General features: G+C 44.2%; 1 pseudogene; it reads right to left on the reverse strand.

The window, feature by feature from the left end:
* Positions 1-527: 527 nt before the first annotated feature.
* Positions 528-23222, reverse strand: LOC123492737 (annotated as a pseudogene).
* Between the last annotated feature and the right edge of the window lie 67 nt (positions 23223-23289).

The raw sequence follows: 23289 nt of genomic DNA on the forward strand, positions 1-23289 counted from the left end.
AGGCAAAGGAGGTAAAATACCGAAGTCCAGAGTTTATTCAGTTTACATAAATAAAATGCACCCAGCGTAAAAACGAAACATCACAAGGAAATATTCCACCTTGGCAAATACAAATGGAAGAGTAGCTCAACTGAACTACTCGCTCTCACAATGAAACAATCACTCACAAAGACAAGGGGAACAGAGGGAACACTTATACACATACTAATTAGGGGAATGAGCACCAGGTGTGTGTGATTGACAAGACAACACATGACAAGTGGAGTGATGAGAATGGGATCGGCAGTAGCTAGTAAGCCGGTGACGACGAACGCCCGAAACCTGCCCGAACAAGGAGGGAGGCAGCCTCGGCGGAAGTCGTGACAGTTTCGTCTCTTCTCTATACCTTTTCCAGGCTGTTCTGTCAGCAATTTTACAGTACGTTTTTATACTTATGAATTTCTGAAACCTACCTATGCTAAATGTCAGACAAAAATGGAAAAATAGTTGCGTCAATGTATAATTCCATCTTTGATGACAGCATCTCCTCATGCATAGACTACTCGTCCTGTGTGTCAGATGGGAGTGAGAGTCAGGAGGTTATGGGTGTCTGTTTCTACAGAAGTGGAGTGAGGGTCCACAGGCCTGATTGGCTGCTGTGACATCAGTAAACACATGGAACAGCACAGATGTACCCTCCACTCTGAACTTTTTCTGTCCTCATGCTACAAGAGAACCGTTTCCGTTTTCTTCAGAAAGCTATCATTGGTAATGATTGAGAAATAAGAACACTATATGTCCGATATGGATATATACTTCTCATTTCAGTTCTTAAATTTGAATTGTTATGATATGTAATAATTGTCCAGCAGCATACCACCCTGCATCTTACTGCTGGCTTGCCACAGAAGCTAAGCAGGGTCGGTCCTGGTTGATCTGCGGATGGCAGACCAGATGCTGCTGGAAGTGATGTTTGAGGGACAGTAGGAGGCACTCTTTCCTCTGGTCTAAAAAAAGGTCCCAGGGCAGTGTTTGGGGACATTGTGTCCAGACTCTCTGGGGTCACTAAAATATCCCATGGCACTTATTGTAAGAGTAGGGGTGTTAACCCTGGTGTCCTGGCAAATTTCCAATTTGACCAACATGGCTTCCAAATGGTTCATTAAACTCCCCTGTTATTATTCCCTATGTTGTTGCTGTAAATTAGAATGTGTTCTCATTCAACTGGTTGTCAAGCTCATATCTACACACTCAAAGGTATCATTAGTATGACAACTGCTTATAAATGCGTTCTCTAGCAAATGTTTGGAAGAGTGCTTACACTTTTTGGTCTTTTGTACCAAAATTAAATAAAATAAAAAATATTTTTTACATCGGATAAACGTACAGACTCAGAGCTTCAAAATGGTATATCATACACTGCAGTTGAGGACCTTGGGAAAGTAATACTACTTTGAAAGTTGATTAACTTGTAACCCCACTTTTGAGAAAATGGCCCTTGAATGTTTTGGTACACCTACTAGAGAGCTCTTCCTTGTTTACACACATTCAGCATCATTCACACCTCTTAAGCCTTAGCCCCACCCATCTCTTTAAGGATTCACATGTGAGGCCATGCGCTAAACAGAGTGAGTAAGGTAGTGTAGTAAACAACCAAATATTTAAAGACTAAAAGGGGTGAAAAGTAGTAGCCCACAATAAGGGAAAAACTCCAGGTAAAAATACACCTTATCTAGTCCTTGGCCTATATCCTAATCTGACTTTGGTGGAGCTCATGTTGTTCTTTACATTGCTGCCTCTGGTAAACTAACTGTAAGTCGCTCTGGATAAGAGCGTCTGCTAAATGACTAAAATGTAATGTAAATGTAAACACACACTATTTCAAATAAAATCTAAGTTTATTTGTCACATGCACAGGATACAGAAGGTGTAAACAGTACAATGAAACGCTTACTTGCACATTTGCAATTAGCAATATCAAAAATAGAATGTGTCAATGGAAAAGAGTCAACAAAGTGTAAATTCCAGTAGAGAAAGAACAAAATAATATACACTATGTACAATAACAATATCAATAACGAGATCAGTGATACTGGTGATAGATGAGGTAGTTATATGCATACAATCAAGGGTAAATTGACTGAGCAGCAGGATAAAAAATAAATAGTAGCAGCAATGTGTGTGTGTATGTGTGTGAGTGTGTCTGAAATCTCCCCCAGACACACCTGGCCAAGTAGATGGTTCATGAAAAAGAAAGGCTATATCCACCCACCAGCCACATCTAGCTAAGTGTATGGGTCTCTATTGTCTAGATATGTACACATGTTCATGAAATACAATAGATTAGGCCGTAATCACCCCAAGACACACCTGGCTAAGTTGATGGGTCAGGTAATCATCTGGCGAAGTTGAGTCTTGTGTTTAGACATTTAACGTTAGCAAGATAGCTAGCTAAACAATGAACAATAATCCCAACGCATACGGTATGGTAATACAAATGGATTGTCATAGCTAGCCACCATGCATGAAATTATGTAGTATGAATCTGCAGGTTGAAAGCTAAACAACTAGGTTAAATGATAGCTAGCTATCAGTAGGCTATATAACTAGCAATGCAAATGGTTTTATGAGATGAATAATATTACTACACAGCTCATACACGTACTGTAGCTAGCTAGCCAGCCAGCTAACGTTAGCTAGATAGCTACCTAGCTAGCTAACAGCAGGCTTTAACTTTCAATGGAAACAACTTTCTGACAAAATTTGAAAATGTAGCTAGACTCTTACCCTTATGCATTGTTGAATGCTTCATGACTGGAAAGCCTTTCACTAAGTTAAACATACACTACCGGTCAAAAGTTGTAGAATACCTACTCATTCAAGGGTTTTTCTTTATTTTTACTATTTTCTACATTGTAGAATAATAGTGAAGACATCAAAACTATGAAATAACACATATGGAAGGAATCATGTAGTAACCAAAAAAGTGTTAAACAAATCAAAATATATTTTATATTTTAGATTCTTCAAATAGTCACCCTTTGCCTTGATGACAGCTTTGCACACTCTTCTCATTCTCTCAACCAGCTTGACCTGGAATACTTTTCCAACAGTCTTGAAGGAGTTCCCACATATGCTGAGCACTTGTTGGCTGCTTTTCCCTTCACTCTGCGGTCTGACTCATCCAAAACCATCTCAATTGGGTTAAGATTGTGGAGGCCAGGTCATTTGATGCTGCACTCCATCACTCTCCTTCTTAGTAAAATAGCCCTTACACAGCCTGGAGGTGTGTTGGGTCATTGTCCTGTTAAAAAACAAATGATAGTCCCACTAAGCCCAAACCAGATGGGATGGCGTATCACTGCAGAATGCTATGGTAGCCATGCTTATTAAGTGTGCCTTGAATTCTAAATAAATCACAGACATTGTCACCAGTAAAGCACCCCCACACATAACACCTCCTCCTCCATGCTTTACAGTGGGAACTAGACATGCAGTGATCATCTGTTCACCCACATGGCATCTCACAAAGACACAGCGGTTGGAACTGTGGTGAATGATGGACGGAGTCAGGCGCAGGAGTAAAATAACCGGATGCAGATTTATTCCTTCCAGACATACAAGCCTACAATGGCAATCGAAACAGGTACAGGGGCAACAATCCTCCCCGTCCAAACACAGTCTAAGAAAATACAATAAAGGTAATGACACAGGGGAAAATCAACCCTGGCAAAATAAATGAGAGAGTATCTCAACCGAGCTACTCTCCTCCCACATAGAACAATCACTCACAAAGACAAGGGGGCAGAGGGAACACTTATACACAGACTAATTAGGGGATGAGCACCAGGTGTGTGTGAAAGACAAGACAAGACAAGTGGAGTGATGAGAATGGGAGCAGCAGTAGCTAGTAAGCCGGTGACGACGAACGCCGAAACCTGCCCGAACAAGGAAGGGAGGCAGCCTCTGCGGAAGTCGTGACAGTACCCCCCACCCCCCCCCTTGATGCGCGGCTCCAGCAGCATACTGACCCCGATGAGAGTTGCAGGCTCATGTCTATCAGAGCAGAGAGAGGGAAAAGTGAATCTCATTCTAGTTCTGAGAGAGAGAGATACAGGCGCGCTTCTCTCTCTCACCACAGCAACGGCCATGCATTGGTCTCAAACATGCGCTATAATGGCTGAAAATCGACGTTTTCACATTACGTTTTTTAGGGCAGGAGAATTAATGAGGTGGCAACTCGAATGAACTTTGATCGCTTTTATTATAATTTTTACATTGCAAACAGCTATTTATTTTCTCAGCGAAACAGTCCACAACTGAGAGGTGTATAATTTGAGCCGGATTCTGCCGGAACAGGATCAGGCTCAAATTAAACACTGCTTATACAGATGCATTCACATGCAGTGGCGTCAGTTCAGCTTACATTGCAAACAGCTATTTCTTTTCTCAAGTAGAGGTACCGGATCCAGCCAAATAGGTTCTGGAGCGAAACAGTCCACAACTGAGAGGTGTATAATTTGAGCCGGATTCTGGCGGAACAGGATCAGGCTCAAATTAAACACTGCTTATACAGATGCATTCACATGCAGTGGCGTCAGTTCAGCTTACATTGCAAACAGCTATTTCTTTTCTCAAGTAGAGGTACCGGATCCAGCCAAATAGGTTCTGGAGCCGAAACAGTCCACAACTGAGAGGTGTATAATTTGAGCCGGATTCTGGCGGAACAGGATCAGGCTCAAATTAAACACTGCTTATACAGATGCATTCACATGCAGTGGCGTCAGTTCAGCTTACATTGCAAACAGCTATTTCTTTTCTCAAGTAGAGGTACCGGATCCAGCCAAATAGGTTCTGGAGCGAAACAGTCCACAACTGAGAGGTGTATAATTTGAGCCGGATTCTGGCAGAACAGGATCCGGCTCAAATTAAACACTGCTTATACAGGTGCATACACATGCAGTGGCGTCAGTTCAGCTAAACCTAGGGTATGGCAAAGTGAGGGTGGGGGGGATATTTTTTTCAGGGGGGTGTAAGTTGACGCTGATTTACTGCATTTCTACACAATTTATAAACTCTAAAATGCTATTTGGAGAACAGCAAAAACAAAAACAGCCATTAATTATCACTGCAAATGATCAATTGATCAATGATGAATTGATGTTTACTGATCATGAAAAGCATACAGTTACTTGCTGTATAACTCTGATGATAGAGCTAAATGTGCACAATTGTTTTGCATGGAATAATCAGGAAATGTGTAGGTCTGACTATGCACTTCAAGAGGTGATGATATTAGCGGAGCTGTGGGCCTCCTTGCCCCCCAGCAGGCAAATTGAGCGCTCTACACCTTATTGTGATGTTTTATTGAAAGTGACCTATAAAATGTCAAACACTATAGTATATACTCAATCTCATCATAAATTGACTTATTTACTAGTGGAACGGCACATACAGTGCAATGTGAAATAGATGCATATTACACGCTATCAAGTCACAACAAGGCCGACATCAAATGCAGACATCCATAGTTTGGGGAAGATATTTCTTCACCATAAAATTGCACCTTTATAATGAAGGATTTCATACATCTAGCATCGCATTTGCAGACCAATGTAAGATAGGCTACTATTCCTAATGCGATGAGTAGATTGCATAGTCAGAATTTAGGCTAATAATATAACTCAATCACTCTTAGCAAAACAGACAGTTCTGAACACGTAGGTCTAATCAGAGATGTTTCTTCTCCATTCTTTGCACAGGAAAAATGTGGCCTTTTATAAACAAATGAGTATCCTACTCTGGTGACACTGACAACAGATCATTAAAAGTGACCTTGTCTTGAATGCAACCATCTAATCTGGCCTACGGAAAGGGGAGACACAAATTGTACAATATGATGTCCATCTAGCCTGAAGGAGGAAATGATTGTCCCCAAAAAACGTTCCAGTGGTACTGATCCAATGATAAAGACAGTGAATATGCTCGCGCTCACCGGGGCTTTGGCCTCCGCTGGTGCCAACAACATAAGGTACTGTTCGCTCAATTGGTAGAGACAGATTTGGCTTTTTATTGTGTTCTCTTTTCAGCAATAGCCATTTACTTTCTGAACTATGTTTTCCTTACGATTGTATTTTGAAAAATGCGATAGGCCTAGGCATATTTAACAGCTTTTCACTAACCGCCACAACTCAACAATAAGCAATTTGGTAGGCTATTTGTCTTGCCGCGTGCACTGCTCAAATTGCACGTTTAAAACAATCCACAGCCCATTTTTTAAATAAGATGATACTCTGTGGCCAAATCATGCTCTCTGGTGTTGTATTTTGAATGATTTTATTTATTTCTGTACAGGCACGAGTAATTATATAGCTAATTGTGCCGACATCAATATGGATGTAACCGGTGCATAAAACAGCTGGCGGCAAGGCTTACATGGCCGAGTTCAAATGCGACATCAAATTCAAAGCAATCGGCGCACTGCCTAAACGGCTGACCAGCAAAGCAAACTTCCTGGCACTGCTCTGCTTTCTTAAAGTGAGAGAAAAGGCGCACAGGCTGGCAGCTTCTCCCCTAGCGATGCTCCGCATGGTCCTTAACCCAGCCAATCAATATGCTAAACATCCGTTGTATTTTAATTAGGATTAGAATGATTTTAGTCTACCTTTTTGTAGCCTACTTTTACATGTTTGACTGCCATACCCTGCCACACCCAACTGACACCCCTGTACATAGGGATTTGGTGAAAGCAAGTAACATACTACATATACTCTACTGACATTGGCCTTAGCTTTATTTATTTCCTGGTGGTGTAGATGATGATGAAGCTGGTCAGACAGCAGAGGAGAACTCCAGTTCTTATGATGGAGAGAAGGACCAGGATTCTCATCTGTGGATCAGCAACTGAAATAACAAGAATTCTCAGTCTAGGTTGCTATAAGACGCTGTTGTACTTTATTTATATTCTGTGGTACTTTCATGGTACATCATATAAATTCATTTACGAAAGATTCTCACTTAAAATAACAGAATAAACATACCTTCTTCACAATACTCTGTAAGGTCCTTTTCAGAATCTTTGTGACCTTTTGGAAGATTAGGAGAGATAAATATTCCCACTGTTATTCCCACTGTAGTACGATAGTATTATATCTCCAACATTTTCTCAATAATATCTCTGATACCTCATATACATGTTAGTGCATTTGGAGTCATAGCAGACAAGTTGTTGAAAAGATTACCTTGGACCTTCAGGAGAGTTGCATTGGTGAAGATGACGTATTTATCGAACATTCCACAGAAGTAAAGACCAGAATCAGCTACATCCAACTCTGTGATTTTGAGGAAGATTATTATATGGCTGACAAACATTTCCATATGGCTGGGCTGAAAACCATTGTGATGCCGGACAGTTGACTCAGAGCTGTACATAGACGCGATGCCTAGGGGCTCTGAGTAGTTGACTTGCTTGAACCAGCCAATGTGTCCTGGAGCTCCAGTGACATTGGTGCACTGCAAAGTGACATTATCTCCAGGATGGACCACCACTGAGGAAGGAGGAGAGACCGACACAACAGGGGTCAGATCTGAAAGAGAGAAGACAAAGGTTTAGAAACAATTCCAAACATAGAACTTTCTGTTCACTCATGCACTACTATACCTAAGCATAGTCTTAACTATGAATCCCAAAATCATAATGACTTAGAAAACTTACACAAGCTGTAGAGGACAAGAGCTGGTAAATATATGCGTGCCATTCTGTGTTTAGATCTACACTGCCAGACCATGAAGGAAGGACTCCACCTTTAGATGAAAGTAATTTGTGATTAGGGGCGGGACATGGTGTGAGAGCCATATCTGCATAAAATGACCACAGATTATTTTGTTCTTACCACCAACCACTGATTTTCTACTCTTACATTTGGTTTGAGAGAGAGAATGATAATATATTATTGTAGGCTGTAGTTTATCATTATAGAAGTTCCCAGAATTACCATTTTAAGTTGGTAAAACATACTGTATATTGTCAATTTTAAAGTAATAACGGGTCTGGATAGTAAACATTAAAAATATGTTTTCACAGTGATGACACCCATTAAAGTTACGTCTAGTCATTATTTTGGCCATTCTATCTGGGGTGGATAACTATTGGCTGGAATTGGTGGTTGTTAACCAATAGGGGGCACTCCTCTGACTGCACCAGGTAGATCACTGAACGGAAGAACACATGCGTTTGGCAGGAGCATTGGCTTTTAGTCACACTATAGTATACCTTAAAGGTATTGTGAGCTTCGCTGCATTACATTTGATCATAGAAGCTAAAAACAATAGTGTCAGCCCAACAGGACGCTCAGGTCTGTCTATCTGGCCTCTTGTAATCTGGGTTGTAATTCTGCTTGAGAATGTAACAGAGAGAATGTTTGTTACGATCAAGATGATAACAATCAGAACAAACATTATGTAGTTCAGCAATCGGGTTTGATTCTCTTGAGAAGGAGAAAAATAATATCTAAATTTCAAATGAAGGAATTGGTAAGGTTGCTGACCAAAACAAATGGTGTAGTTAATAATACCTGTACCTATACTTGGTGCCCCGTGTGAGGATAAAATGATATTATCCAATTCTTGGGCATTTTATGCAACCTTTTACTTAGAGATCAGGTCTCTGATCGTTAAAATATAATAATGTATCTAATAATAAATAAATAAATAAATAATAATCTATGTATCTAATAATATAATGTTTTATTTGAATAATATCAGGTAATAGTACACTTTATCTTACAATACAGGTTACTAATTATGCATGCTATAAAACTCTGGAAATGGTAAATTGGTAAAATAAGTGAAAGAAATTACCTTGAAGGTACAGCTTGGTCCTGTTCCCAAACAGTATCTCCCCACATGAGGCCACAGCACAGTAGTAAGTCCCAGCATCAGAGAGGCTGAGGTTCCTGCTGGGGAGGTTGTAGACACAGCTCTGTGTAGGAGACCCAGTCTCAGGGCTCTTCTCACACTGATCATTCCTGTATCCAGGGGCGGCCTGTTCAATAGGGCGATATGGGCGACGCACTGCCAAACGGGAAAAGGAAGGGATTTTTTTTCTAATCAATTATATCACGGCAACAGTAGTTATCAGTGTTGTAATCTATACGTCTGATCTGCCACAGTGCCACACTGCCACTAAATGTCGAATCAGGCTAAAGTCGTGCTTCAAATGGCTCCCCCCCCTTTTGGGGCGATTTCAGTCAGGTTGAAAATCGCCCAGAAGTCTGTAATAGACTCCCATGTAAAATCTATTTTTTTCAAATTTCAGAGCCTTCAATACAATCTCAATGGGTGTCTGTGGGCTTGCACTTACGCGCTTGCGTCATACGTTACGTAACCATGAACGTAACTGAGAAAAGAGTGGATTGTTTGAAAGAAGTTCCTTTTTGTCGGCGAACAAATGGAGATAAATTGGCAACGAAACAATTAGGACCTCCCAGACCAAATTTAATAATTCAACAGGTTTCTACTAAAGGCGGAAAGTCCTACACCCGAGGATTTTCCAAAAATTGGTACGAACGAAAAAGACATTGCCACTCACTCAACTGGATGACGAGGGATACAGGCTAGCTGTCCGCCGCCACAACGATGAGGTTAGTGTTGATAATCACAAGTTTACTGGATGTGGATATGGTGTAATAAAGGCAGTTTATTCAGAGGTAAATATATCTGGAATCGCGTTCACGGACCCGTTCGTCAAACTCTTAGGGAGCTATAAATTAAGCCCCATTACTTACCATATCAGATAAGAGAAATTGCTGCAGCTACATATATTTTACATCCTGGCCCTACATAGTTCACAATTTGCATCACTTAACAAAATATTACATGTGGTCATATATGCTTGGAAAGTGGAGATGCCATAGAACGTCAAAAAAGTAAACATTGCTGGAGACACATTGCCGTTTTGGAGAAGACATCGCGTTTGCTAGCGAAGAGATTTGTTGTGGCAAATGAACTTGGGCTGGGAATTGCCAGGAACCTCACGATAAGATATATGCATCAGCATTGCGAGTCTCATGATTCTATACGTATTGCGATTCGATACTGTGATTTTATTGCGCACCATATGTCTGTTGCAGAGGGATCAGAAAGCCATGAGAACGAAGTTTTGATCAGTCATGGAAATAAAAGTGCTGAAAACAAATTTGCTCCCAATGTGAAAAGATTGAGAACAAGCTATGAAGGAACAATAATGGTGTTTTGGTGCAGGTACAGCCAACTAGCGCTAAAATATTGCGATATTGTCAATACAGTATATCGTAAAGTATCACTATGTAACTCGATTTCTTTCACCCCAATCCCTCAAATTAATGGTAAATAACTGAATTGTTTGCCCCACATTTAGCTAAGATGATTAGCTAGCCAGCTAAAATGTTTTATTTAGTTAGCAGTCGCATCTACAATAGTTTACTGTCAATAACATGTCTCCAAAAATGACGTGGTGTCTCCAATTGTGTTGACATTTTACAATTGCAATGCGCATCCATGAGTATCCACTTTCTGTAGCTCAGCTGGTAGAGCATGGTGCTTGTAACGCCAAGGTAGTGGGTTCGATCCCCCGGGACCACCCATACACAAAAATGTATGCACGCATGACTGTAAGTCGCTTTGGATAAAAGCGTCTGCTAAATGGCATATATTATTATTATTATTATTATCTGAAGAGAGCCCCGAAACATTGTGTGCAGACATTTTATGCAATAAATGAAGTAGGTTCAATCTAGTAGTTCTGATCTTCTGATTGGTCCTGATGAGTTGGGCGAGGTCCCCTGCAGGCTACTGTCACTGTTGCATTGGCTCTGAGTCGGGTTCTCTGTCTTCAAATGTTCAGCCTAAGAGAGGGATTTTTTGTGTGTGTGTGTGTGTGTGTGTGTTAACAGTGATGATGTGTGTGTGTGTGTGTGTGTTTAACAGTGATGATGTGTGTGTGTGTGTGTTTGTGTGTGTGTGTGTCCTCAGAGCAAGAACTCGTGAGTTGGAAGAACTGAGAGGCCTATGGCGTGGGTGTTGTCCTTGGCCACCTGCTGACAAGGCTGACAAGATAGGACCCTTTTGTCCATTGTTATTGGATAGGAACAGAACTTATAACCAGCTCCTGACCTAAATAGATCTTAGCACAACATTTTACTCAACATATCATATTCCATATTCACTATAACAAATATATTTACTACGACATTAGCAAGAACCGCCACATCCTCAGCCGGCTAATCCAGTGTGTGAAGTTTTGCGGAGTGTTTGAGTTAGCTTTGCGAGGCAAAGATGAAACTGAGGGCTCCACCAACCCTGGTAAGCCAACACTTTTGAGATCAGTCAATAAATGCTTCTGGTATTGACTTATATGCTGCCCCTGTCTTCATGTTGTTGCTGGACATATCTTTTTTTAAATGTGTGTAGGTCACCTAAATCATCAGAAAAATTGCCCCTCCTGAGAATTTTTTCAGGAGCCGCCACTGCCTGTATCCATGGGTGTAAATTATTCCTGAACGGGATTCTCCTGAGCCATGTCTGAACCAATAGACACTGTTCTCCTGCACAGGTCTCAGTGTGTATTGTACAGTTCAGAGTCACAGAGTCTCTTGGCTGGACTGACTTAGACACAAGCTGCCGAATGAGATGCTTGGTACTGGAATCTGCACATTTTGCAATAAAGCCAAGGCTCTACATGATTCCATATGAATGGCATAATTTCTACATACAAAAAGCCAGACAGTTACGTATTATTAAACTTCTGTGTTACTTACCATCATACTCAAAAACACACCTTTCCCGAAGGTCACAGTTTCCAAAGTAACTGTATCCTAATATCTGACTGCCTTGCATCTGAAATGGTCAGCACAAAACGTAGAGTTATGAATATAACTACTGTTCTAGTTATCATACTATGGGGAGTCAAGGACCAATCACATTCACCTGAAGAAAGCAAAAAACAAGCCCAATGGGCCAATGAATGCAGAGCCTGCCTCGGAAGCCCCGCCTTCCTGGCTATAACACCAGGGCTCGCATTAATTTAGTCAATTCAGTACCGCTCTTGAGCGAGCTCAAACCCCCTGACGGTGCGGGGCCAAAATATGTTATACCTTGTTCTCTCCTTCAGGGAACAGGTAGTTATATTCATAACAGTACGTTCCCTTTCAGTCGGTAACTTGATATAACATACTATGGGGACACATAATCCCGCCCCAAGCCGGCTCAGAGGGTAGCAAACTAGGAGGCACACGGCAGCCCAATCACACAGAGGTTCCACTGGCTCCAAAAGGGGGTCTAATACTTACCCGAGATGCCTGAACTGTCAGAGCCTTATGAGGCCTGAACTGTCAGTGCCCCATATAGGGAACCAGATCCTGCTGCAACTTGGCTCTGTGCACTGACATGCTGCAGCCCAAGTCCATAGACACCACAGTTCCAAGAAACTTCCCACACAGAGCACAATACTACCTTACAAGCCTGAAATGCCAGAACTCATACAAGGAACCGGAAGTCCACAACAACAGAACAGCTGCTGTAACTTGGCAAAGCGCACACGTGCGCTGCATAGCATTGACCAGAGTCCGTGAACCACAGCAGCCCGAGGCTCAAATCCACAGGAAAACCTGCAGTACCCTTGAATCTGTGTACTCATGCGCTGCCGTGGCAGCCCATGGCTCAAACACACAGGGAACTGTGGTAACCCTGATAAATGCACACTCTGCGCACTTCCGCACACAGTTGTAATGGTGCCAGAGGGGATGGCTGCAGTTTTATGGACTCTTAACCAACCGTGCTGTTTAAGTTTTTTTTTTTGCATTGTTTGTAACTTATTTTGTACATAAGGTTGCTGCTACTGTCTTTATGACCGGAAAGAGCTTCTGGACATCAGAACAGCGATTACTCACCTTGAACTGGACGAATAATTTTTCTTTAATGAGTTCTTACGAGAGGGATTTGCTCCAGACACCCGACAGGGCCCGCATACCCGTCATTCGCAGTTGAAAGAAAAGGAGATATCGCGGAAAGAGATCGGGGTGCCTGTTAAGGAGCCGGCGACGAGTGGCTAATCTGCCTTTGCCATCGATACTATTGGCCAACGTACAATAGCTTGATAATAAAGTGGACAAGCACGTATATCCTATCAACGGGACATTATAAACTGTAATATCTTATGTTTCACTGAGTCGTGGCTGAACGATGGCATGAATAACATACAGCTGGCGGATTATACACTGTATCGGCACGATAGAACAGCAGCCTCTGGTAAGACAAGGGGTGGCGGTCTATGTATATTTGTAAACAACAGCTGGTGAATGATATCTAAGAAAATCTTGAGGTTTTGCTCGCCTGAGGTAGAGTATCTCATGATAAGCTGTAGACCACAATATCTACCAAAAGAGTTTTCATCTATATTCTTCGTAGCTGTCTATTTACCACCACAAACCGATGCTGGCACTAAGACCGCACTCAATGAACTGTATACGGCCATAAGAAAACAGGAAAACGCTCATCCAGAGGCGGCGCTCCTAGTGGCCAGGTACTTTAATGCAGGGAAACCTAAATCCGTTTTACCTCATTTCTACCAGCATGTTAAATGTGCAACCAGAGTGAAAAAAACTCTAGACCACCTTTACTCCACACACAGAGACGCCTACAAAGCTCTCCCTTGTCCTCCATTTGGCAAATCTGACCATAATTCTATCCTCCTGATTCCTGCTTAAAACAAAAACTAAAGCAGGAAGCACCAGTGACTCATTCAATAAGAAAGTGGTCAGATGAAGCAGATGCTAAGCTACAGGACTGTTTTGCTAGCACAAACTGGAAAATATTCCGGAATTCTTCCGATGGCATTGAGGAGCACACCACATCAGTCACTCGCTTCATCAATAAGTGCATCGATGATGTCGTCCCCACAGTGACTGTACGTACATACCCCAACCAGAAGCCATGGATTACAGGCGACATCCGCACTGAGCTAAAGGGTAGAGCTGCCACTTTCAAGGAGCGGGACTCTAACCCGGAAGCTTATAAGAAATCCCGCTATGCCCTCCGACGAAAGAACAAACAGGCAAAGCGTCAATACAGGACTAAGATCGAATCGTACTACAACGGCTCAGATGCTCGTCGGATGTGGAAGGGCTTGCAAACTATTACAGACTACAAAGGGAAGCACAGCCGTGAGCTGCCCAGTGACACAAGACTTCCAGACGAGCTAAACCACTTTTATGCTCGCTTTCGAGGCAAGTAACACTGAAACATGCATGAGAGAATCAGCTGTTCCAGACGACTGTGTGATCATGCTCTCTGTAGCCGATGTGAGTAAGACCTTTAAACAGGTCAACATTCACAAGGCCGCAGGGCCAGTCGGATTACCAGGACGTGTACTCCGAGCATGCGCTGACCAACTGGCAAGTGTCTTCACTGACATTTTCAACTTCTCCCTGTCTGAGTCTGTAATACAAACATGTTTCAAGCAGACCACCATAGTCCCTGTGCCCAAGAACACTAAGGTAACCTGCCTAAATGACTACCGACCCGTAGCACTCACGTCTGTAGACATGAAGTGCTTTGAAAGGCTGGTCATGGCTCACATCAACACCATTATCCCAGAAACCCTAGATCCACTCCTATCTGTATACCGCCCCAACAGATCCACAGATGATGCAATCTCTATTGCGCTCCACACTGCCCTTTCCCACCTGGACAAAAGGAACACCTATGTGAGAATGCTATTAATTGACTACAGCTCAGCGTTCAACACCATAGTGCCCTCAAAGCTCATCACTAAGCTAAGGACGCTGGGACTAAACACCTCCCTCTGCAACTGGATCCTGGACTTCCTGACGGGCCGCCCCCAGGTGGTAAGGGTAGGTAACAACACATCTGCCACGCTGATCCTCAACACGGGGGCCCCTCAGGGGTGCGTGCTCATTCCCCTCCTGTACTCCTTGTTCACTCATGACTGCATGGCCAGGCACGACTCCAACACCATCATTAAGTTTGCTGATGGCACAACAGTGGTAGGCCTGATCACCGACAACGACGAGACAGCCTATAGGGAGGAGGTCAGAGACCTGGCCATGTGGTGCCAGGGCAACAACCTCTCTCTCAACGTGAGCAAGACAAAGGAGATGATTGTGGACTACAAGAAAAAGTAGAGGACCGAGCACGCCCCCATTCTCATCGACGGGGCTGTAGTGGAGCAGGTTGAGGGCTTCAAGTTCCTTGGTGTCCACATCACCAACAAACTAACATGGTCCAAGCACACCAAGACAGTCATGAAGAGAGCACGACAAAACCTATTCCCCCTCAGGAGACTGAAAAGATTTGGCATGGGTCCTCAGATCCTCAAAAGGTTCTACAGCTGCACCACCGAGAGCATCCTGACTGGTTGCATCACTGCCTGGTATGGCAACTGCTAGGCCTCCGACCGCAATGCGTATGGCCCATTACATCACTGGGGCCAAGCTTCCTGCCATCCAGGACCTCTATACCAGGCGGTGTCAGAGGAAGGCCCTAAAAATTGTCAAAGACTCCAGCCACCCTAGTCAGAGACTGTTCTCTCTGCTACCGCACGGCAAGCCGTACCAGAGCGCCAAGTCTAGGTCCAAGAGGTTTCTAAACAGCTTCTACCCCCAAGCCATAAGACTCCTGAACATCTAATCAAATGCTACTGAGACTATTTGCATTGCCCCCCCCCCCCGTCCTCTTTTACGCTGCTACTACTCTCTGTTTATTATCTATGCATGGTCACTTTAATAACTCTACCTACATGTACATATGACATCAATTACCTCGTCTAACCGTTGCTCCCGCACATTGACTTGGTACCGGTACCCCCTGTATATAGCCTTGCTATTGTTATTTTACTGCTGCTCTTTAATTCTTTGTTACTTTTATTTCTTATTATTTGTAGTATTTTTTTGTATTCTTTCTTAAAACTGCATTGTTGGTTAAGGGCTTGTAAGTAAGTAATTTGATTTGATTTGAAGGCTGCTGAAGGGAATCCACAGGGAAACTGTGGTAACCTGGACATAATGCTGCCTAACTTCGACCACAAACAAGTCCATAGACCCTACCGGTTCCAAAAAGGCTCCTGAGGAGTCTGGAATGCCTGAACTCACACAAGGAGTCCAAAAAAACAACAGGGCACCTGCTGTCACTTGATAATGCGCATTTGCACGCTGCCTCATCGCCGAACCATGGCAGCCCAAGGCTCAAACCCACAGGGAAACTGTGGTAACCCGGATAAGAGTGCATAACCAGTGCTCTTCCTAACTCCCAGACACAGCCAGAAGAACACTATGAGCCAGACTGGGAGCAGTTACGTCCAAGCGATAAAACCTCACAAAGGCATGTGGTGAACTTCAACTTGCTGCAGCACAGATATCACCAATCGCTATGCACCTGAACAATGCCCAAGAAGCTGCCACACCCCTAGTGGAGTAAGCACACACACCGCTATGCAAACATTGCCCTTTGCTGTCATACGCCAAGGAGATAGCCTCCACAAACCAAAGAGAAAGACGCTGTTTAGAAAGTACCTTACCCCGAAATGGATTAGCAAAACAGACAAATAGCTGGTGACAAACGCAGATATCCTTGAGCTGATCTATATACGGGCGCAGAGCGCCGATCTATATACTCTCGCAGAGCACGCAATAGTCACAGGCCACTCAACCATCGTTGCTCACTAGAAGCAAACGGAGGAGATGAAAAGGGTAACACCTCGAAAGCTAGAAACCTGTAAGATATACGCATAACCTTAGGAACAAAAGCTGCATTAGGACGTAACATCACCTTGGAGTCGCCAGTCGCAAACTCCAAACAGGGAGGGTGTACTTATAGCGCGTGGAGATTTCCACAATGGCCATGAGCAGGGCAGACTAGTGGGAAAGGACCTCCAGGTCCACAGACTCCAATGTTTCAAAATGAGGCTCACACAGAGTAGCCAGGGCCAAAGCCAGGTCCCAGGTCAGTGCCAAAGGCTTAGACACTGGTCTGAGTGATGCTAGTTTTTCAGGAACTGCACCACCAGAGGATGAGACCCCGGGGTAGAGCCATCAATCCCTACATGACACGCCGAGATGGCTGCCATATAAACTATCCATGTGGAAAAGGAAAAGCCCTGCTCAAAAAGCTCTTGCAAGAACACCACAATAGAGCTCTGAAAAGGAGAAACTCCTTTAATCTGACACCAACCTTCAAACGCACTGCACTTGTACGTTTACAACCCCCTCGTAGAGGGCGTTCACGCCAACTGTATAGTCGTAATCAAATTCGAGGGTAAACCCCTAGCCGTCAATTTCAGCCAAACCCAAAGATTCCATATCTGTGGTCGTGGATGCCAAACACTCCTGTGCACCTTGGACAAAAGATACCGACGACACGGAACTCTCCACGGGTCCCTGCCTAACAGGCGGATGATCTCTGCGAACCAGGGTTGTCTCGGCCAACGGAGAGCCCCCAGAAATCAACAACAGACCCTCCTGATGGACCCTCTCCAAAGAGGAAAAGCATAAAGCCGAGCCCGAGGTCACTGATGCACCAAAGCATCCGTTCCCAACGGATCGTCCAGATCCCTCATTGAGAAGCACAGGAGACAAAGCGCTTTTTCTCGCAATGCGTAAAGATCTACATTGGCCTTGCTGAACCGATCCCATATCTGGGCAACCACCGAGGGGTGAAGTCTTCACTCCATTGAGAGAGGAAAGTAGATCCGCACCCACATTGAGAGATCCGGAAAGGTATGTCGGGCTGAGTGACAAGAAATGCACACTGCTCCTTATGAGCAGATAACGGAACAGGTTCAGGAGAGGGAGAGAGACAGAGAGGGAGAGAGAGAGAGAGACCACTCTCTACGTCACCGCCGTCCTGTTGTCAGACCTTACCAACACATGCTGCCCCTCCAATATCGGAAGAAAATGCCAGAAAAACTGCAGGTAGCTGCAAGTAATTGATTTGCAGCACCCTTAGCGCTGTCGACCAAACCCCCCTTTCCGAGTAGCCCACACACAGTGCTCCCCATCCCAGTGAGGATGACTCTGTTGCGATCACCTTTCGGGACATTACCCGGCCCATGGGAACTCACTGTGACAGCAGTCGCGGGCTACTCCAAGGAGTTAATGGAACCGAGTCCAGAACGAGACCCAGAAAACTGAACGTGTCAGACAACTTTACCTGTGAGTCACCATGAACCCAGAGACCAAATATCAGAAAACAGTGTGAAGATTCACCTGATCCCTCAACTCCGCTATGACCAGCCAATCATCCAGACAGGCCAATATTCTGATCCCCTGACACAGGACGGTGCCAAAGCTGCCTCGCCACCATAGCAAAGGTGCGGGTGACAGGGAGTGTCTGAAGGCAGGACCAGGAACACGTAAGCCACACCCTCAAAATGAAACCTCAGAAACCTTCTGTGGTGAGGATGTATAGCCACACAAAAATATGCATGCTCTGATCAATGGACATGAACCAATCGCTTGGATGCACCAATGCGTGAGCACCTTGAGTTGTTTGTCCAAACCACTCAAGTCCAGGATGAGATGCAACGTTCCATTGCTTTTAGGAACTAGGAAATACCAGCTGTACCAACCGCTCTGTACTTCCGACACAGGAATCACCCGAATAGCTCGCTTCCAAAGAAGGGAGGAAATCTCCTCTCTTAAAACAGATGCTAGGACACACACACGGGGACATCTTGCATGCCCTCCACTGGGTGGAGCACGCAGCCAACCTCCCATACATTGTCATCTACACTCACTACTGCAAGTCGCTCTGGATAAGAGCGTCCATCAAATGACCAAAATGCTAAATACACATTGTCACCATTGACAGCCCAAAAACGTGGCCCTGTTTGTCATTCTCAGCGGTGCATGACATTGATGCTCCGCATATGAAAAAAAACAGGGGTCCAGATATCATACCAGAGTCTCCTAGTCATAATCAAGAGTTGGACTAGCATTTACGTGCATTTTCCCAGCAGGAAGGTCGTATTCCACGAGTTCCCACTATGACATGAACGCAGCAAGAAATGACTGCTACTTCCTGCTTTCGCTTGTCCTCGGAACGGGACTGCATGGACTCCATAGCTGAGCCAAACACTAGTTCGGGGAAATTGTCTCGCCCAAAACACATTCTCCCCGCTCCGGTAGGCTATTTGTGACCAAGTCCACCGGAACCAGCCATGTTCTATTCAGGAGCAAAGGACTGGGATTAGCCTCTCTGTTGGCCTCCGAGACCAGGCATGCAAGCTAGCCACGGCCCTATAAAACAGTTCCACATTCATGCATTTTGGCTGAATGTGAGTTATTCCAGGTCAAAAAACTGAAAAGAGTCAAGCGACGCTTTACCGCAGTCATGACAGGTGGTAAAACTTTCCCCAACCTAGACACCAAGTTGCGAAGGAGAGGAGAACCATACCGCCGGCCGCAATATCTGTGGCAGAGGCACGAAAAAAAACATGAACCAGTCAGAGACACCACATCCTTTCCAGAATGTAGTTCCCAAACACCTTCAGGGAAGCAGAGAACCCATCCAGCTAGCCATTGCTTGGCTGGGATGCCCATCAGGGAATTGAACTCCAGTCCCCTGCATTACAGGCGGGAAACAACTCTGACCACAAACAGCCCCCCTCTCCCCATCTCCGGCAGCCCTGAGGCCACTGTAACACAGTTACAGGCAAACAGGACATCACTTGTGAGTATCTTTAATTTTCATTATTAAATCACATGCCCTAGGGCACGGTCTGAGTCTCAAAACCGGCTGTTTAGCCTTTTTGAACTTACTCTTACCACTGGCCATCTTACTCAAGCAGAGCAGAAGTGGTAGGGTTTTAGCAAACACAAATCCTACCCAAGCAAGGAAGCATTAGCTACACAAGCAGAGCAGAAAGTAGCTAGCTTTTAGGAAACACAAAGACTGATACCAAGACCCGAACTCGCAACTAGGGGTACGAGAATTCTCTCCCCCACTAACAGACATCTAAATTGGAAATATTTGTAAATTGCGTGACATGTTCTCTTTCAGGCGAACTGAAGAGTGAAGAATTTAGGAAATGAATGCGAGCACTGGTGTTTTAGACAGGAAGGCGGGGCTTCCGAGGCGGCCTCTGCATTCATTGGCCCGTTGGGTGTGTTTTTAGTTTTCTTCAGGTGAATATGATTGGTAATTGACTCCCCATAGTATGTTATACCGAGTGACCGACTGAAAGGGAACTGTCCCTGTTCTTCTCTGCAGCAAACCAAGGGTTGTTGTCAAACTCCCTATAAAATGTTGGACTTCCAGAGTGAGCATAAATAGATACAATCATCACTGGAGCTTGTCCCACTGTCAGTTTGAACCCGTAGTAGTTTCCAACTTCACCTGACATGAGGCATTGCAAATGTACTGTATATCCTTGGGTGAATGTCTTCAGGATATCAGACTGAATGATCGTAGCAAGAGAACAGCCTTAAAAATAATAAAAAAACAAAATGTAGCATACTTGAATATCTTTGTTTCTGTGACGAGGTGTGAATGAAGGAGTCAGGCGCAGAAGGTAAAATACTGAAGTCCAGAGTTTATTCAGTTTACATAAATAAAACGCACCCAGCGACAAAACGAAACATCACAAGGGAAATATTCCACCTTGGCAAATACAAATGGAACGAAAGCATGGCATCACGGCAGGCTAGCTCCCGTCGGACATCCTCCCTTAGGTGGCACCGGAAATGGTCGATCAGGGCCCGCTCGTTCCACCCGGAACCCCGCTGCCAGCGTCCGGAACTCCAGCGCGTAGTCCTGTGCGGTCCTCGTCCCCTGCCTCAAATGGACCAGTCGTTCGCCCGCCTCTCGACCCTCAGGCGTGTGATCGAAACGGCCCGAAAGAGGCGAGCAAACTCCCCGTAGTCCTCCAACGCGGCACCTCCCTCGTTCCACACCGCGTTGGCCCACTCCAGGGCTCTCCCACAAAGGCAGGAAACGAAGACAGATACAGTGGGGAAAAAAAGTATTTAGTCAGCCACCAATTGTGCAATTTCTCCCACTTAAAAAGATGAGAGAGGCCTGTAATTTTCATCATATGTACACGTCAACTATGACAGACAAATTGAGATTTTTTTCCCCAGAAAATCACATTGTAGGATTTTTTATTAATTTATTTGCAAATTATGGTGGAAAATAAGTATTTGGTCACCTACAAACAAGCAAGATTTCTGGCTCTCACAGACCTGTAACTTCTTCTTTAAGAGGCTCCTCTGTCCTCCACTCGTTACCTGTATTTATGGCACCTGTTTGAACTTGTTATCAGTATAAACTCCTGTCCACAACCTCAAACAATCACACTCCAAACTCCACTATGGCCAAGACCAAAGAGCTGTCAAAGGACACCAGAAACAAAATTGTAGACCTGCACCAGGCTGGGAAGACTGAATCTGCAATAGGTAAGCAGCTTGTTTTGAAGAAATCAACTGTGGGAGCAATTATTAGGAAATGGAAGACATACAAGACCACTGATAATCTCCCTCGATCTGGGGCTCCACGCAAGATCTCACCCCATGGGGGTCAAAATGATCACAAGATCGGTGAGCAAAAATCCCAGAACCACACGGGGGGACCTAGTGAATGACCTGCAGAGAGCTGGGACCAAAGTAACAAAGCCTACCATCAGTAACACACTACGCCGCCAGGGACTCAAATCCTGCAGTGCCAGACGTGTCCCCCTGCTTAAGCCAGTACATGTCCAGGCCCGTCTGAAGTTTGCTAGAGTGCATTTGGATGATCCAGAAGAGGATTGGGAGAATGTCATATGGTCAGATGAAACCAAAATATAACTTTTTGGTAAAAACTCAACTCGTCGTGTTTGGAGGACAAAGAATGCTGAGTTGCATCCAAAGAACACCATACCTACTGTGAAGCATGGGGGGTGAAACATCATGCTTTGGGGCTGTTTTTTCTGCAAAGGGACCAGGACGACTGATCCCTGTAAAGGAAAGAATGAATGGGGCCATGTATCGTGAGATTTTGAGTGAAAACCTCCTTCCATCAGCAAGGGCATTGAAGATGAAACGTGGCTGGGTCTTTCAGCATGACAATGATCCCAAACACACTGCCCGGGCAACGAAGAGTGGCTTCGTAAGAAGCATTACAATGTCCTGGAGTGGCCTAGCCAGTCTCCAGATCTCAACCCCATAGAAAATCTTTGGAGGGAGTTGAAAGTCTGTGTTGCCCAGCGACAGCCCCAAAACATCACTGCTCTAGAGGAGTTCTGCATGGAGGAATGGGCCAAAATACCAGCAACAGTGTGTGAAACCTTGTGAAGACTTACAGAAAACGTATGACCTGTGTCATTGCCAACAAAGGGTATATAACAAAGTATTGAGAAACTTTTGTTATTGACCAAATACTTATTTTCCACCATATTTTGCAAATAAATTCATTAAAAATCCTACAATGTGGTTTTCTGGAGAAAGAAAATCTCATTTTTTCTGTCATAGTTGACGTGTACCTATGATGAAAATTACAGGCCTCTCTCATCTTTTTTAAGTGGGAGAACTTGCACAATTGGTGGCTGACTAAATACTTTTTTCTCCCACTGTATTTCACTCACACCTTAGTTTTACTTTAGTTTTCACTTTCTCCAACAGTCTGTGTCTGAGTCAGTCCAGCCAGGAGACTCTGTGATTCTGAACTGTACATTCTGGGAAGGCTTTCCACTAGATGTTGGAACATTGCTGCAGGGATTTGCTTCCATTCAGCCACAAGACCATTAGTGAGGTCGGTGTTGGGCGATTAGGCCTGGCTCACAGTCGGCATTCCAATTCATCCCAAAGGTGTTCAATGGGATTGAGGTCAGGGCTCTGTGCAAGCCAGTCAAGTTCTTCCACACCGATCTGGACAAACCATTTCTGTAGGGACCTCGCTTTGTGCACGGGGGCATTGTCATGCTGAAACAGGAAAGGGCTTTCCCCAAACTGTTGCCACAAAGTTGGAAGCACAGAATCTAAACACAATACCCAATTCTGACAAAGCAAAAACAGGTTATTAGAAATGTAAAATCATTTACAAATAAAAAACTATTTAGTTAAAGGAAGTCTTTGCATAAGTAACCTATTTATTCAAGTCATCTCTACTCGGAAATGTTTTGTCCTCTTTCAGACGTCTTGATATCATGCCACTCACACCCAACTACCACACATAGAACCAGTTCCCAGGTACTTGCAGTCTGCTCTAAGCAACATGAGGCCGTATCTACTCTGCTATCTGCACTCTGTGTCTCCTTGTGGTTTTCAGCAGGACGTCTATTTG

The sequence above is a fragment of the Coregonus clupeaformis genome, chromosome 16 (assembly GCF_020615455.1).
Source record: "Coregonus clupeaformis isolate EN_2021a chromosome 16, ASM2061545v1, whole genome shotgun sequence".
Taxonomy (NCBI): Eukaryota; Metazoa; Chordata; class Actinopteri; order Salmoniformes; family Salmonidae; genus Coregonus; species Coregonus clupeaformis.